Genomic DNA, 14,834 nt, shown 5'->3' on the forward strand with positions numbered 1-14,834 from the left:
GGACGAAAGCTGATGCGAAGCCATCCATTAAATGCTACGGCAAATTAAGTCATTAAAAAACAATTTTTGAACCAGCCAATGGGGGGCGTATACGCAATTTACCAAAGAAGCAGGTGGAACTGCCGAAATATAAATATGCAAATTCGGCATTTTCCAAGTGGAGACAGCCATAAAAATGCAATCACACAAAAAGCAAAAGAAAAGCCAAAGGAAATGTAAAAGCCAAAGGCGGCCACCGATGAGGAAAAAGTGAAAAGAAATGACGTAAAAGTGTGACTCAAAAGACGGGTGGGTTTACAAAATCGGGGGGTTTTTGGGCGGGCTTTAACTGATTGTGTGTGTGTGTAGATTGTATGTGTATGTGTGTATAAATAGTTGGGGCATGAAGACGCTGCTAACTATTTCTGTAGACGCAGCTGAATGTGCCACTGCTGCTGCCTCCTTTGTTGCCATCGTTTCCTAGGCCAAAAGCATGAAATTAAAATGCGAAAATGCAGACAATGGCTCGACCGAAAGAGATGGCGATAGCTATAAAGACCCGCACTCGGAAAAATAAGCAATTTTAAAATGTTTTCTATTTAGCAGTGTTTTAAATAAGTAAACTGCGTTTATAGCTCTTCTCCACTGTTAAAGCAACTCATTTAATTGAATGTAAGAACTTATCAATCAAGTAGTATACGATTAATTTAAAAGCAATTTTTGCGAGTGCATTCGCTTATCTACACGACTGTATTTGTGTGTAAAAGTGAAAAAGCGCAGCTAAGCACGTCATTCTCAAAGGCAGTGCACCTTCAGGCTTCTGCTTTTTGTTAGTTTTTGACACACTTCAATCATTTCGTTTGAGAACTTTCATCCATATGCATATGCATGCGAATACTATGTACCTGCATCCGAAAGTACGCGAATGTATCTGCATCCGCAGCTGTCTCGCTGCTCGAAAAATGTGCGACCAACATTTTTTGTATTGTTTTGAGCAGCGGCGTTCTTTTTGCTCAATTCTTTTTGGCAACGTTTTTGGCCCGAATTGCGCCTTAAATTCATTGCACTTAAGCTACGTTTGCCGACCCAGTTAAGGGTTCTAAATTAAATGAAAAATACTAACTTATCAAAAGTTATGCAAATGAGATTCGCACATGAAATGCAACTAAGATAAGGGAATTTCTAAATATCCGAGATATGCACAACATACCTACAACCATTTGCATTTGCGCCCACACACAAATGTGTGCGTTTCCTGCGTTCAAGTTAATGAAATATTTCAAGTTGCCAACTCTTAACTACATTGAGAGATGGCGACAAAGCCATGAAAGTTTCAACTGGGGAATAACAATCATCATTTCGAGCAGCGAGAAATTTACTCGATTAGCAGCTGCCTAATATCATCAAGTTGTAAACAAAATAAACGAAACACCCAATTAGCCTTTTGAGAACGGGAAAGCAATTCAATGAATGAAATGTTGAGTAAACAAATCTTTGTTAATCACTTTTGCTGTCCACTTAAAATTCCCCAGAGCTACCGAAATTATTACTATTTAATGGATCCGAAATCGTTCGATAAACGTATCACTTAAGATATAAAATTGTTTTTCCATACACGATAAGATGCTTTGAATGAGTATTTATAAATTGCTTAGGCGATAAACATACGTGCGTGATAGGTAAATATTAAACTATGCATTATTTTTAACAAACTTAATTTACGCACCACAAGCAGTTAAGAATCGAAACTTTGTCTATCGATGCGATGTCAAATTACTTTGCAGCTGAACGAAAAGTTCTCACATTAGTCGAGTGGAAACTTTTGTCAGGTGGCGCAAACTCAATTTCCATATGCATTATGCATCTGTATCTGAATTTGTATCTGAATCTCGCTATCTGCGTCTTGGTGTGTGCATCCGCTGGTGGGCAGTGCAAACGATTTGAGAACCGTGAAAATATGCAGATAACTAATATTAACTTTTTGTTCGAATGCATGAATGAAGCGTGGAAACGGAATAGTTGTAAAAAGACAGAATCAGCTCGTTAGCTGAATGAATGAATGAATGGGAAGAGAACCGAGCCACGACTCGCTTCAATGCAGCTCCAGTGGGTTCGAACCCCGAAGCATATGCAAAAAAAGCTAAAATAATTGCTCCGTTCGAGACCCGCCGATGTGGAGAGCAGTAGGAATTGGGAGCAGAGCAGAGCAGAGCAAAGCAAAGCAGTGCGTGCAGCACACAGTCCGGTTCTATTTATGGCCACACTTTTCAAATCCCCCAACGAATGGCGGCCATAAAAGCCGCACGCAGTTGACCCACACATGCTGACATGGGGCCTCGGCCCTCTTAGCATATAGATTATTCAGGTGGGTGTGTCCAAATGGTGTAGCTGTATCTGTATCTGTAGCTGTAGCTCTATACGTCTGCCCCTAGCTTTGTATCTGCATCTGCATGTGTATGTATGTGTACATCTAATATATCGGCATCTGACTGAATCCGTAGTGCTCTCTAGGTCTGTATTCCGATTTTGCGGTTATGGGTCTGCCTGCGTTGCGGTCCAAATGGTCAGCGCCACGGTAGAGTGCAAGTTTGGTTACCGTTTGGTGACCATTTTGCATCTGGGCTAACACGCATCGAACCCAAACTGTTCACGAAAAACGTAAACCCTAAAATCGTAGCAGTACAGAGAAAGCAAAGTACTATGAACTATGGTTTTATATATACATTGAAATGCCATATGATCTAATCCTTCATTAGATACACACCATATGTATGTATTGGAAACACAATATCTACACATAACTATAAAGATACGATCTCAAAGAACTCAATGTCGGAAAACTGGTGATGGTTTTTCCATTGTGTAGGCAAAAAAAAAGCTCGCTTCACGCATAGCGGGGGGATTAGTTTGATTTGTGAAAAGTCAAAGCTTAAAGGCATTTCTTCGCCTTGTTTCCTTTTGACACAGATTTTCTTTATGGCCTTAACCCACCACTGCCACATGTATATGTACATGTATAAAGGCCCCCCCTTTTTGCCTCTTCTTTTTAGTCTTGAACTTTGACTTCGTTTACGACTTTCTTCATCGCAGACTGCCAAGCACCAAGTTTAGTTTACCAGCTGTAGCTGGCTATAATCCAGCGAATCGTTTCGATAACTGAGCGCCTGGCGGGCATATTATATATTTTTATTGCCAACGGCAGCCGCCGTCAAAAATGGGCGTGTCGCCGCCCCCTTTCTTCGCCCGCGAACAGCTGTCGACAATGATGGCAGCAGAGCAAAAGACTTTTCGCCATTTTTGTATCTTTAGCGAGAAAATTAAATGAAAACATACTATGTTATATAGGCAAAAGTACTTTAGCTCTTTTGGCATTCGCGTGCATGTGCGAGTGTGTTGGTGTGTGAGTGTGTGTGTGTGTGTTGTCGCCGCTTATAAAGAAAAATCTCTCGAGTAACAAGGCGGAGGATTCACTTGTGGCCTAGGCGACAGAAAAAGAGCTAAGGAGACGGTGACGGGGCTCGGGTGAAAATGAATATTGAAGAGCGGAGCGCATTATAATTTTAGATTTATGTACAGGGTGTCCCAGACAGGGAACTGGGCAATACTCGGAGAACTGGGAGGATGTTGGTATAAAGCCCAGCGTCAGCATGACAGCCGTGGGGAATACTTATTTATATTTATGTAAGCCGAAAAGGCAGGCGGACTGCCAAAATAAGAATTACGGCATTGAAAGCTGGAAAAGCTGGATCACGGAATGATACACCCCGAAAAAACCCTAGGATAATGAAGCTGCTTGCTATTCGGAAAATGTCGCCTGGCATGGTATCTTATTTAAAATCTACACAGCGGAAAGCCTAAGTATTAAAATTGATATAGCAGAAGTGTTGAATATATTTGCATTTTTAATTTATTAATGATCTGGAATGGAACAGAAATGTTGTAAATATAAATATATCTATCTAAAGATCATCGCTCAATTACATTGTACATGTGGTTTTATGGGTTTTAATTAACTTTTATCCATTTGTTAGTGAATTTCAAACGTTAAACAAATTTCCTCAAGTTCAAGATTGAATTAAATATTGAATTCCCAAACAAATAAAATGTTACCCAGATTAAATGTTGCAAGAAATTCCTTTAACATACTTAATTGAAATGTTTTTCCGCTAGGAAACAAATCAATCGAAATGGTTGGGGCACCCTCTAAGCTAAATGTCTGAGGGAAAATCTGTATCCCCAGGCGACACTTTTCATTGGTTCGGTTTTCTGTTTTCCCTGTCACATTTCCCGCTTTCCCGCTTTTCCCCGCGCTCCCAAAAACTTATTAGATTTGTCTTGAGATGCTCGCGAGTAAATCCGTCGCGTGGGTTATTTCGAAACGGTTGGCATTTTTCACAGTTCTTTATGCGACTTTTTGATTCCCGAGCATTTCATCACAGAATGCAACTAAAAATACATTGCACATATATATTTTACCTCTTTTCTGTTTTCCTTGCCTCGTTTGCAGCAGGCAGACGAAATAAAAATCAAGTTTAAAACTTTCCGCTCGATGTGATTTTTCACGTTTTTGACTTTGATTCACTTATTGGCTGGATTGCTTTTGCTTTTCGCCGTTGTTCAAACTTAACAATTGGGATCTTTAAAGATAAAAATTAGCACCACTTTTGTTGCGGAACGTTTGCGCTTTATGAATTTCAACAATAATTTTGCATAATAATTAGGTTTTTATCACTTTTCGATTATTTGATGCTCTCGTTTTTCAGCTGGGCTACTGCAAGGCAAATACCATTTGGGGATTTAGATCTGGGTTTACTGGTATTTTACTTTTTTTTTGTATTTGGGTGGCTGGTGTTGTTTGGTATATCGTTTAGCCACTCATCAAATGGCAGTTAAAAAGGCCAACCAGGAAAAATTTGAATAAACAAATTCTCTAGCTTTCTCTGCCCTCACATTTGAATGGGAATATTGTGAGGGAGCTATGGTGTGGGCTTGGAAATGTGGGCAAAGGGTTGTAGCTATGCGAGTTTTCTGCTATTGCTATTGCGGCTGCTGCTGCTCCTGTTTTTGTTGTTGTTGTTGTTGTTTATGGCCATTACGTATACGCAACGTGTGCGAAAAAGGCAACATACGAGGAAAATGTGGGGAAGGAGGCGAATGTTATAGTTGGGGGTAGAAAACGAGCGAGAGAGATTCGTTGATATGGTTGTGACTATTTTTTTTTTTTTTTGAAGGTGGCACAAAAAGGGAAAAGGGGCAGGAAAGAAGGAGATTATAAAGGGACAGTAGGTATATGAAGTAAGAGCAGTAAGGGAATGGGGAAGTCAAGGAAAAAGCGGAAGTGGGCGGATTTTGCAAATTGGTTTGGTATACACAAAAAATGCTGGCTAAAAATATCATAAAAAAACACAGCAGCAGTTACAATAACAACAATAAACAAGAAACCAAGTGGTATATGTCACGCATAAAAAAAACACATTCTCCCTTCTGGCCAACAAAACTCTCCTTCTGGCCATAATAATTTGTTTTTCTGGCGAAAAATCCAAACTGCCGCCTTGTGAGCCCAAAATCAAGTACGTTCTCACACGATTTTCCACACTCACATACGTACACACACACACACAAACATAGTTTTTGATACATACAAACGTACAGCTTTTATTGTGGCTAACACACATCAACCTTTTGCCTTGTTTCGGGCCAAAATAGTAGTCGTTGACTTTTGTCAGCGGCCAGCACATAAAAATCTTGCTTTTTTACTTTTCCCTCTTGTTTTGTTTTTATATTTTTTTATGGTTTTTTTGGCGAAAAAAACGCAGTTTAAAAATACATGGCAGCAGTTTAAAAAGCGCTTGAGAGCGAGACAGGGAGAGAGTTGGGGCAGACAGAGAGGACAGGCGATGTGGTAACTGTTTGTTGTCGTTATTGTTGTTAATTGTTGTTGCAGCGGCAGAAAACGCATGAAAAACTGGCACACGCACACACACACATGCACACAGCGTTATAAAATGTAGAACTCTTTTTTTTTACTTTACGTGCGACGCGAGAGTTGTGTATTTTGGCCGAAAATAAGCGGAGAGCGGCGGCAACGGCGGATTTCTGTTATTTTTTATAATTCCGAAAACCCGAAATCGAGAAGTGTTGCAATCTCAACGACGGTAGAACAACGACTCAGCGTCGAACGAATATAGTTTCCCGATTTGGGGGCCCCCAACTGCGCAGTCGACGTCGACAGCGGCAGCGACTGCGGCAGCACAGTTCGCTCCACTCTCTCTGGCGCTCTTTGTTGCCGCGCGCTTGCTCTCTTTGAGCGAAATCCAAGGGATGCAACGATGCACGTGCGTTGTTTTAAGTTTGTGTAGTTGTGTGTGTGTGTGTGTGAAAAGATTACAATAAACACATTTTAGCAATATTACATATTTGGCCTATTTATTAAACACACCACCCACCGCCCACAACCGCCCACCGCCAATAACAACCCACTCTCTCTCTCAATCACATAATCTCCCGTTCCGATTAGAGTTGTTGTCGCCCTAGAAAGAGACGACGACTGCGACGCAGCTGTACAGTGATCTAATAACGGTTAAGGTTGCGATTATCTGATTGGCACTGTGCCTTTGCTTCGGCAAATGACAATTGGAAATGCCTGTGGCTATAATTCCAACTGGAAACAAAGTACATTTCTGTTGATTTCCAAGCATATCTCATATAAAAGAATATATATTAATTAGTAAAAAAAAAACTGATCTGGAAATTAAATCGAAATAAAATTCGTATCTTGTCCATGTTTACCTTAAATTAAATTAAATTACGCTTGTAATTAATCGTTAAAATCTTAAATAAAGTAATTTAATTCATAAAACTGCGTTTTGTTCGCATCTGCTTTGTGCTAATCTGACTGGTTTTGTTTAAAATCCAGGCCAATGAGGCGTGGTGAGCAACACCTATTTTTTGGGGGGCTTCTAGTTATAATACTAATTAACCGAATTCGTTGGGTTCTGGCCGACCAGCCAACTGGCCCTATTGTTATTCATATGGGCCGAAAGCAGTGTGCAGCGTCGGCAGCGACTGCGAAGTTGGCAGCGACGTCAACGGTTTTGGCTGGACGGGCAGCAAACACAGTTATGTTTCGAGCTTTTTGATTCTTTACTTATTGTGCAATGATCCGAGGCAACTTAATTGCTTTTCGTTTGGGTTTTCGGCTGCGACGAGAATAGCAGTCAGTCAGTTCAGTTTAGTTCAGTTTTGTTTTTCCACATATTTTCCACTTTTGAGCTCTCTTTGCGCTACGCTGCACTTCAAATGCTCAATTGTTGTCTATCAAAGGCGCACCCCCCACCACCACCACCACTGCCCCCCCACCCACACTATCAACCACTCCGTGAAACTTTGTCATTGTGGGAGGACGCATAAATAACGCCACTGATAAAAAATGGGCGAAGGGCGAGCGAATCTAAAGCTCGTAATTATGGCCAGCCAGTCCCGTCCGTCCGCTAGCTAGGTAATTTTTTTTCATTTCATTTTTATCAGCTCTCAGCGCTTCACTTACATAAGCTGGACAAAAAAAAAACAGCGGAAAACACGTTGGAAAATTGCGAGAAGCGTCTGTTTGTGAAGTTGGAAAATTTGAATTTCATCAACGGCAAAGCAGAGCGAAAGCAAAGACAGGCAGCGGACGAAACAATCATGATAATTAAATTGAGTTCACTGATGCGTATACTTAACATTAAATTCAAAGCCAGAAGCAATGCAAAAAAAAAAAAAAAACGCTGCTGCTCTGCCCCCACAAACGTGGAAAAATATATATTAAAATCAGCAACTGCTTTAAAAAAGTGTGTAGGAAAAAAGAACCTTCAACTGCCAGAGGTTTTGATTTCCTTCCTTTTTTGGTTGGAGCACCACCAGAGGATGTGCTTGTTGTTAGAAGCGGAACACAAAAAATTATATAGGTTAGCGCTATAGCCTTCGCATCCCTATCCCAATTTGGGACTTTGGGCTATATACTTGGGCATCCGTCCAGAGAGCGAGAAAAATGGCAAGAGAGAGCGAGAGAGAGAGAGACGCGTGAGCGGCGCAGAGAAGCGAGAAAATGTGTGCCGTGTTGGGAACATGCAAATGTGGGGCGACTGCCCACGCAACACCCACTTTTCCGCCCACTAACCCATCGCCAACAACAATGTTGCCAAGAATACGGAAATATTTTTGAGTGGATGCTCTCTGCGAAAAATATATGCACTACAAGAAACTTTGACAAATTATCATGCTTATGTATAATATTTAAAAGTGCCACGAAAACTAAAATTAGCATAGGTATTTTACACTATGAAAACAGTACAGTAATTTTGTTTTAAGTTTAAATCTTCAGAAAACTATAACTTATAGAATCTATACAATTTGTGTATCAGATTGTGTTTGTGTCTGGAGAAAATCAAATTAAATATCGCCTGCTTAATGTTATCAATTTAATGAGCCAAGTTGGGAATTCCCTCCTGGGGGTTGGTCAAATCGGCCATCAAAGTTGGCATGCCCCAAGCTGCGTGAGAAGGGCCGGCGGAAAATCAAAGCCACTTTTTGCGCTCTTAAGTGCAAAAATTAAACACAATCAACCCCCCAAGGCGAATCTCTTACGCTCGCCCCCCAAATTTCTCTCCGCTTTCTCTCTCTCTCTCTCTCTCTGTCGAATTTCTCGTCCGATATTTTCCCATATCATTGGCTCTCATCACTGCTCTTCGTGTGCATTATTTATTGCTCTTATACAGCCCGAATGTTTGACGATGACGAAGGTGCTCCACTGTCAGTGTCACCACCCCCGCCCACTCTCTGTAATTCAGATTCCCCCTAGCTCTCTCGCTCTCTCCCTCTCGTTCGTCACCTTTCCCTTTCGCTCCCTTGGCTGGAGCCCAGTTAACTAGTAAACCAGCAACCTATAATGGAGCCTCTTCCGTGTTGTTATCCCTATCCCACGACGTCGCGTATTCCCCACAGAGAGAAAAATCATCGGCCATTAGTCATGAATTCGCAACGGTTATGATGTAATGATGAATTATCTGGGGAGTTGTTTTTGGATACGTATTTGCAGTGCTCTCTACCCTTGTCTAGAATAAATTTCCACCTATAAGTAGTTTTTAGAGATAGACATCTCATGAACGAAAGCTGTTTCCTTATCCATTTGATCTCTACTCATACAAAGAGATTCTTGAGATGCAAACATATGCAGTATGATATGATATGAACTCTTTCACTGATTTTTCTCAGTGCACTATCCCAATTCTATCCCTTTTTCGCATCCCGGAAAATGAGCACCAGCTGTCTGCCATTTGCCTTCAATTTTCCCCATTCATGTTTGTTTTGCTTTTCGCCTGACTGTATAATAAATAACTTTGAAATAAATCAAATCGGATCCTGGGCCAATGGACACATGTTAAATGGACCGAGAAATCTAAGCGGGGCATCATCACATTTTTTTATTGGATCAAAATCAACAAGAGCAGCGTCGGCGACCTTAAAACGCATTAGCAGCCGCTGTCGGCCAAGTCGTAATAATTTTATTAGCAAACATCAGAAATATAAAAATGCCGCTGCTCGGAGGCAAAAGAAAAAGAAATAAAAGCGGCTACAATTTCGAAAGGTGTTGGCTTTTTCAGAAGTTCAAATTCAAACGGCGTGTGAGTCGGTGGGCGGGGGGAGGGGCTGTGACAAGTGCAGGCGTGCTCAAGGTAAAAGCGCCGCCGCCGCAGTCGCCGTCGACGCTGACAGCGCTGTCGACTGCAACTCGGCCGAAATCCGAGTGCAAGATCAAGTGAAGCGAGTGGCCGAAAAACTAGAGAGAGGCAAAACTACGAAAGTCGGAGAGCGAGCCATTTATCATTTTACATCACAAAAGATAAGCTGGCGAATAGGAGATACTCAGCATATACATATATGTACATTCACATACATATGTACATACATGTGTAAGTTAAAAAGTAACTATCTTTGTATAAAAGAATCTAGCAATTAATAATAAATAAAAAAGCAGTTCTGCCTCTAGGAAAATTATATTAGGGCCTAAAAATCTCATGTATTGACCTTATATTATTATAATATTATTTGTTATGCTGACAAAACCACATATGTTTTGTATGTACTAATTATCAATATTTCGTGATATGATTAAACGGTTTTATTGTGTAGAATCTATACTAATAAGCTGTTCTACAATATTCCCTCACATAAGTACAGGGTATTTAAGTTGGTCGCGCGGGTGACAGACATTCTGTCTTTTTCCCACCTTTCGCCGCCCTCTCTTTCGCACACGTGCAGCGGCACTACATGTTGTTGTTTTGTTTTTTAGGCATTCTGGAGGCGATGCTGTTTAGGCCGCTTTTAGTCAAGTGGCCGTGCAGCGACGCCAACTGCGGCAGCGCAGCTGCGACTAGATGAAAAAGAACAAATTGACTAAGCACGAAACACGTTTTAGCCAGAGTTTTTAGCCAGACTAGCAGCTCGAATCGGAATCGGAATTGGAATCGGTGGGAGCGGGACGGCGTGTGACATACTGACCCAATTCCGGGTTTCGATTTTCTGGTTTTTCTCAAGAATACACGTTTTCCGCTGCATAAACACACACATAAGCGTACGCGGGAGCGAAAGAGGCAGAGCGGCCAAACGAGTTGCATGGCCAAGAATTTTCGCCTGGCATTTTTCATTTTCCCTGCGAGTGACATTCATCCTCCCCCCACCCAAAAGCAATCCCCTGTTCTGTCATCAGGAAAACTCACCGTTAGCTGCGTCCTCCTTGGAGATTTTTCTGATTGCGTCCAAACTACGTCGTTTCCACAGGCTGCCTTACGTTACGTCTTACGTGAGAGGGGACACAGTTTACAGTTACAGCCTTTGCGTATCATTAATATTCCTTGTGATGAACGTTTATCCCAGATACGATGCGTTTGTATATATGTATCTTAATATCCAGTATTCAATATCAATATCAATAACGTCGGTGATGAACAAGAACCAGAAGACCAAAAACGATGGGATGATGGGATGATGGGATTTAGCTTGATATTCTCTTGGTTTCTTTTGTAATTTAATTATTTGCTCTTCTTTCTTTTCCGATATTTAGTGGTGTTTACTTGTATATATTATTGTTGTGTGTTCCGATTTAAAACAATTTTACTTGAATATATATATATATAGCACTAGACAACTTACTTCCTACGAATCACAATTAGAAATGAGTGTAAGGCGACGACCGAAAGGAAAACTCCCGTCAAAATGAAAAACTACGCGCCGTCTACTTGGGCGGCCGAGAAAAACCAAAACACTGTGGCGACACACCACATGTGTTTTTCTCTTCCAAAAAACCCAAAATTCCAAGGATGGTGGGGGCGATTGCAAAGGAAAATTGAAGCCAGGAAAACTCTCTTCAATATTTACCGTTCACCGTTTAGCGATATAGCACAACAATTTTAGTTCTACAACTGCTCTCGTGTAATGATGAACTCCAATTAAGAACACAAGTCCGTTTTAAGTTGAAGGCAGCCGTCGGGCTGACATATATTTATTCAATTTCTTCTTTTGATTTTAGAGTAGGCAGAAATGGTTCTGTCAGCTCAACGTCTACAGAGTCTCTCCGATTTTACAGTTTTTTATATATTTTGACTTAGGCTAATCCGCGTAGCTGCGCTGCCGGGTACGCCAGCAGCGGAGCGGCGTTCTTATGTATATCTTATATATCTAGGCTTATCGGGAGAGCGAGATATGTATGTACGTATGTAATATGTATTTGGTCGGCGTGTGAATGCTGACCATGCACTTATACTTTTTGCCTTCGAGTGGGCAATGCACTTATACTTTGTGGCCTTCGAGTGGGTGATCATGTTACATCCGCCCTGGCCTAACTGCGTGCATAAACATAAACATAGCAACAAAGTGCTGCCATAAGTTAATATGCTATTTTATTTAATTGTTCTTAATATTGCATAGGCACATACTACATCTCCCTCCTTTTGAAAAATAACGTAACCTAGTGAAGTTATTTTGATTATTAAATGCAAATTATTTTATTTTTATTTTTATTTTGTTTGTGTTTTTGTTTGAACAACAATAGTTGATTTTATAATGCAAAGATAAAAATATACGTAGTGTATGGAAAATTTGTATAAATGATTAAGGAAAATATAAGTTTAAATTCAATCATGAATGAAATTTCTTTAATCTATCTTTATGAACTATTTGTTTTTTGTTTTTATTAGTAAGTAGCGTAATATTGTTATTATCTCCTATGCTTTCTATCTTATAGGGCCCCGTATATTTAAAGTCTAATTTATGACCTACCTCATTTCTTAGTAAAACTTTATCTCCTACTTCTAATTCTATGTCTTTTATTTTTAAGTCATAATTTTCTTTATTTTTTTCTTTGTGTGCTTCAAGAAGTTTTCTTGCTCGAGCATATGCTACCTCTAACCTATATTTACTCTCCTTAGCGTAATCATCTATGTTATATATTGGTTCTATGCTATGTAGTTTATTAAAATGTTTTGGTAAATTACTTGTTCTACCGAAAACTAATTCATATGGACAATAATTATGTACCATAGATTGGGTCGTGTTGAAGCAGTATACGAAATATTGAAGCCATACGTCCCAATCGGTTTTGTCCGTCGATATGTAGGATCGTATATACTCGTTTAAAGTTCTATGACTTCTTTCTACTACTCCAACTGTCTGGTGGTGATGAGCTGTTGATGTTATATTTTTTATTTTCAAATATTTACACAGGTCAGTAATTATTGAATTCTTATACTCTGTTCCCATGTCCGTTATGAACGTCTTCATTGGACCGTACTTTAGAATAAAAGATTCAAATATAGCTTTTGCGACTGTTTTTGCGCTTTTATTTGCTATTGGTATGGCAACTAAGTACTTGGTTAAATCACATATGAGAGTGACTGCGTACTCGTTACCATTTTCTGACTTGGGTAGTGGACCAATTGTGTCCACAACAACTCTATCGAAAGCATGTTCTGGTGTTTCAGTTATCGTCATTGGAGTCTTTGTGTGCTTTGTTGTTTTTGCTTTTTGGCATTTTTGACATTTTCTTACGTACTCTTTTATGTATTTACTCATATTTTTCCAGTAATAATGTCTTTTGACCTTGGCCAAGGTTTTTGTAATGCCTGTATGCCCTCCTTGTATTGGATCATCATGTAATGTAGACAATATAGCTTCTTTTTCTTTTTCATTATTTATTTGGGTCACCGGGTTAAGTAGCGCTACTTTTAAATTCTTTAATATTTTATTGCCCATATTTTTAAATTTATCTATTGAAACGTGTTCAAAGATTTTTTTCCACGGTGCCATTTTGATTTGGCTGATATCATATATACCGGCCTGCAATTCAAGCCTTTGGAGAAATTGATCTAAATCAAGAATTCCATTAGTATAAAGATCACCAACATCATATCTTGCAATAATTTTCTTTCCATGTTTAAATAAACATATCGAGTCATTCAATTGCAATGTCACTACTTTTCGTACCTCGTCATTTGTTATGACTTCGTATACGTTGGGCTCTGAAGCTATTTCTTTGGTTTGCTTTTGCAAATCCAATTGTTCTTTTCCTGCGCAGGATTTTTGTCTACTTTGAAATCTTGTAGTGACTTTTAATATATTTCCAGTTATATCTTTTAGCTCTTTGATGGTTATTCTTGATAACGCATCTGCTACATGATTGTCCTTGCCCTTTAGATACTCTACTGTAAAATTATATTCCTCTAGTTCAAGCCTTATTCTAGTTAATTTAGAGCTGGGGTTCACCATCGAGAATAAATATGTCAATGGTCTATGGTCTGTTTTCACAGTGAAATGTTTTCCGTAAATGTATGGTCTGAAATGTATTATTGCCCAATGAATTGCTGCTAACTCTTGTTCTGTTGTACTCTTATTGCTTTCACCTTTCGTAAAAGCTCTGGATGCATAAGCAACTGGGAGTTGGTGGCCATTATGGTTTTGAGTTAAAACTGCGCCACACGCTTGCTTGCTTGCATCTGTTGTTATGCAAAATTCTTTGCTGAAGTCTGGGTACTGCAAGAGTGTTGGGTTAATTAGCTGAGATTTTAAATGTATGAATGCTTTTTGACATTCATCTGTCCACTCGAATGGAACATTCTTTTTACATAATCTTGTTATGTGCCGCGAATAGTCGGCGAAATTTTTGATAAAACGTCTGTAGTAATTGCAAAATGCTACAAAACGTCTAGCGCTGTCCGCATCATGTGGAACTGGGTAGTTCTGAATGACATCATATTTTTTGTCATCCGGCAAAATTCCTTTGTCTGTGCATTTGTGTCCCAAAAATGTGACTTCATGCATGAAAAATGAACATTTTTCAGGATGTAACTTTAGGTTGTATTCCCTGCATTTACCAAAAACTTCAGTGAGGTTTTTAAGCATATGTTTTTCGGAACAACCTATGACTATTAAGTCATCCATATAAAGGAATGCTTGAGACGGTTCTATTCCGGAGAATGCTATAGTCATCATTCTTTGGAATGAATTAGGCGCTATTTTTAAGCCAAATGGCAATCGCGTGAAACGATATGAGCCATTGCTGGTTGAGAAAGATGTTATATCTCTCGAGCCTTCATCCAGTTCGATTTGATGAAAACCTGACATTAAATCAAGGCAGGAGAAATATTTTGCTCGACCAAGTTGGTCCAAAATATCATCTATTCTCGGTAGTGGAAATTTGTCAGCTAAAAGTTTCTTATTAATTTGGCGATAGTCTATTACTAATCTCCATTTCTTTTTATCAGAATTCGGGCTTGACTTTTTGGGTACTAATAGCAAAGGGCTATTGTACTGTGAAACTGATG

At 39.6% G+C, this 14,834-nt stretch overlaps 1 protein-coding gene across 7 annotated transcripts in view, besides 1 other annotated feature; it reads right to left on the reverse strand.

Annotated features, from left to right (window-relative positions):
* Positions 1–14,834, reverse strand: part of bol (boule) — a 36,777-nt gene that overhangs the window by 21,532 nt on the left and 411 nt on the right. For 3 of the 7 annotated variants that reach the window (NM_168318.3, NM_168319.2, NM_001169923.3), the window contains exons 1-2: positions 6,007–6,153; positions 4,456–4,616 (exon numbers count right to left, since the gene is read on the reverse strand). The gene's annotated coding sequence lies outside the window, so the exon portion shown is untranslated. Of the gene's footprint in view, positions 1–4,455; positions 4,617–6,006; positions 6,154–10,736; positions 11,615–14,834 lie in introns of those variants that run through there. The other 4 variants (NM_001274685.2, NM_079265.4, NM_001300063.1 and 1 more) reach the window with 3 other exon arrangements.
* Positions 11,448–14,834: part of a mobile genetic element that runs on past the window's edge.

This window comes from Drosophila melanogaster, chromosome 3L (assembly GCF_000001215.4).
Source record: "Drosophila melanogaster chromosome 3L".
In the NCBI taxonomy this organism is placed as follows: Eukaryota; Metazoa; Arthropoda; class Insecta; order Diptera; family Drosophilidae; genus Drosophila; species Drosophila melanogaster.